The sequence below is a fragment of the Myotis lucifugus genome, unplaced genomic scaffold (assembly GCF_000147115.1).
Source record: "Myotis lucifugus unplaced genomic scaffold, Myoluc2.0 scaffold_181, whole genome shotgun sequence".
Classification (NCBI taxonomy): Eukaryota; Metazoa; Chordata; class Mammalia; order Chiroptera; family Vespertilionidae; genus Myotis; species Myotis lucifugus.
In genome coordinates this window covers 2,701,519-2,705,101 of record NW_005871229.1, presented here as the reverse complement: position 1 = coordinate 2,705,101, position 3,583 = coordinate 2,701,519, and positions in this window count along the sequence as shown.

The window sequence follows — 3,583 nt, the reverse complement described above, 5'->3', positions numbered from 1 at the left end:
GGCAGGTCCCTCAGTGCTCACAGGGATTTGGATGGCGCTGAGGAGGGAGTGCCTCGCTGCAGGCCACAGGCCCAAGCCAGGGGTCACAGTCCTTTCCAGGGGCAGGTGCCTTTCAGAGCCACCGGGAGCTCCTGAAACCTGCTGAGCAGCTGCCCATTACTCTGTTGGCACCCAGAGAGGGGCAGCTCCTGGAATGTGCATTTTCATTTTTTAATGTATTTTTATTGATTTCAGAGAAGAAGGGAGAAGGGGGAGAGAGAGAGAGATAGAAATTTCAATGATGAGAGAGAATCATGGACTGGCTGCCTCCTGCACGCGCCCCCGCTGGGGATGGAGCCCGCAACCCGGGCGTGTGCCCTTGACCGGAATCAACCCAGGACCCTTTGGTCCGTAGGCCGATGTTCTATCCACTGAGCCAAACCAGCTCGGGCTGGAACGTGCATTTTTAAAACACCCGCAGGTGGTGCTGAGACCCAGCCGGGCTGGGACATGTTGGCTGTCAGACGCCAGCTGGTCTCAGTGGCCTAGGAAGCTGGCCTGGAGACTGCATGTTGAGTCAGAAGGAATCTAGAAGCCTAGACCGGCATTGGGTTAGAAAGGGGGATCCCAGGCCCCTTGGGAATGACCCACAACTGCTGGGAACTATTTTATTCTGACTTAAAACATCAGTTCCTGGAATGTTATGGTATTAAATTATTCAAGGGGTCAGTGATGGGCTTTCTGCTGGGGCCTAGAAAACGCGTCCTCAGACTGCACCTCCTCCCCTTGGCAGGCTGCTCCCGGAGCTAAAGACAGTGCATGTGGCTGGGGACGAGGCCCTGGAATGGTGCCGGGGACAGGACGCCTTCCCTCTGCCCTTCAGGTGATCAGAGAGCCCCCACACCCGTCTATACTGTCAAGTTCGCCTCAAGGCCCACTGGCCACTGTCAGCTCCCAGAAAGCACTTACACTTGTTCCTCTGCCCGGAACTCCCTTCCCCTCCCTCTTCCTATGGCCGGGGCTTCCTCTTCAGATCTCAGGGCAATCACTTCCTCCCAGAGGCCTCCCAGGGTCCCCACCCGCTCTCCTGGGTCTGCTGCCGCACAAGCCACCTTAGCCAAGAGAAGGCTGGGGTGTGAGGACCGAGGGGGCCTGACTCCTGATGGCGGGGCTCCGAAAAGTCATCGGGGACTCCTTGTGGCGGCGGGAAGGTGCCAGCGCCAAGGCACAGCTGTGGGCTCCTTCCTGCCTCCCCTCATTGGCTCCCTGCACATTCGTGGGGGGCCTGATGTGTGTGTCCAGGCGCGGGCTGGGTCCAGGCGCCACTTCCAAGGAGCTCCCGGAGGAGTGGGGACACTGACACCCTGCAGGTGACCGCCCCCCGGGGTAAACAGGCCCCTGGAGACCTGTTAGCCCTAAAGCTGAGCTTTGGGTGTGTCCATGACTGTCCCCAACTGTGGCAAACACTGGGTGGACAGACGTCTCCATGAGTTTGGGGGGCCCTGCGGAGACACCCAGCCCTCCCTGGGCTTTGCCCCTTCTCTGGCACAGACGCACACATGCAGCGGGCGCGGCACACCAAGCCCTTGGCGCCGTGCCAGGCCGTCACGGCTCTAATTCAATCTCACCCGTGGCTCTGCTGGCGTCACGGAGGAAGGAGGTCTGAGCGTCCCTGGGCTCTGGCTGGGCTGATTGGATCTGCTGTCTGCAGCCCCGCGTGGGGGGCACCCCGTGTGGCGATCTTTATCCTGCGCCACAGCATGACCTTCTGAGGCTGGCACATCCTTTGGTCACCAGGCAACTAGCCACGTCCCTTCGTCCGGAGGAGCTGATTAAAAACCGCGGCTGTGATGAGAACGGCTGGAACCCGTGGGGCCACAATGGGCAGCTGAGCCAGACGGTGAGAACAGTCTGCGTTCGCTCTCACGCCTTCCTGTCAGGGAGGCCACGGAACCGCACTCCCGCCAGTGGCTTCACCTGTTTCCCCGTCTGCAAACGGCAGTGATCATGGTGGTTGTCAAGGTTAAATGTAGATTCCTGTACTAGTATGTAAAGTGCTAAGACAGTGCCTGGCCGGCTAAGAGCTCCCCATGGTGTGCTGGGAAACAGGCCCTGAAGACGGGGGCAAGGCCGACTCGTAGCATTTACTGACTTATTTCCTGGTATGAACATGTCACTGGGGTCAGTTTCACGCTACCAGTCATGTAACAATTTGGGCTTGCGAAGCTCCTGCATGTTTAACACTTTGCTCTTATAAGCTTCTGAGACCACTGCGGGAGACTGTTGTCCTCATTCACTCATTCATTCATTCATTCATTCACACACTCACTCACGACTCAGTGCCGGGAATTCAGACCTCAGGGACCCCAGAGTCTGGAAGGAAAGAGACATGAACAGACCATCACTAAAGGGCACCGCAATGGGTCCCAGCTGCTGTGGGAGCCTGGAGGAGGGCCCAGCACACACCCAAGTTATGGATGGGAAGTGGGAAGACCAAGGTGTTTCCGAACGAGCCGTAAACCAGAATCCGAGTGCAGAAGGGAAGCTGGGTAAATGGCGGTTCCTAGCATCCTCCCTGCTCACTCCCCGGTCCCTCTAATCACTGGGCTTGGGGGTGTTTCTGGGGCTTGGCAGCAAGACACCTTTAATCTTGAGGCCACTGATCCAGGGGATTTACGGGGCGCTAAGTGCTATCTTGCCCAGCCTCTGACTTAGGCAGCACCCAAACCACTTCACACAAGTAAGGATGAGTGATGCTCTCGTGAAATACACCAGGGAGGGGAACGCCACAGGTGCCTCACCTCTGCTCAACTCCAACACGGACAGTTTTTCTCTTACCCTCCTTCAGGCTCTGATGCTGGTCTCGTATGTCCTGGTCTCTTGGTTTTAATGTGAATGCAACCAGAGAAGAAGCATCCCCAATTTGCATCTTGAATTAAAGTTATATTTTTAAGAACGCTTTCTCACCCAAGGCACCTGGGGGGACAGCGTTGGCAGCAGACAGATTCTGATCTGAGTTGGATCGGCTCTGCCATTCCTGGTTGTGTCCTTGGGTCGGTCACTTTGCCACGCTGAGCCTTGGCATCCTCATCTGTATAATGGGTCCACAATCCCATCCCTAGAGAGGATTCAGCGAGGGTTCAGTGGCTGGCAGAGCACAGCCTCCACACTGTCCGTCCCCTCCTTGGAGGAAAAGATCCAGGACTTCCCAGCCAGACTCTCTCCTCTTTCTGCGAGCCCTCTCTTCCCACGATACCGGGTGGGACAGAACCCACCCTCGACCCTGTCCAGCCCCCACTTTGTCTTAGGAGAGCGATCTCTGCCATGAGATTTTAGAATCGCCCCCCTCCCTCCCACTGCAGCCCAGCATCTCGTCTCAGCCCAACCGCAGAGGGAGAGACAGATCCCCAGGGAGCCGGGGGGGGGGGGGGGGGGGGGGGGGTTGGGGCCCAAAAAAAGAAAACAGGCCCCCTGGGGAGGGGGGCCCGGGCGGGTTTTCCCATTATTTTTTTAATTAAAAAAAGGGGATTATTAAGGGAACTTTCAGGGGGGAGAAAAAAAGGGTCTCTTAAAGGGCTTTAAAATGCATTGTTGTCCGGGCAGC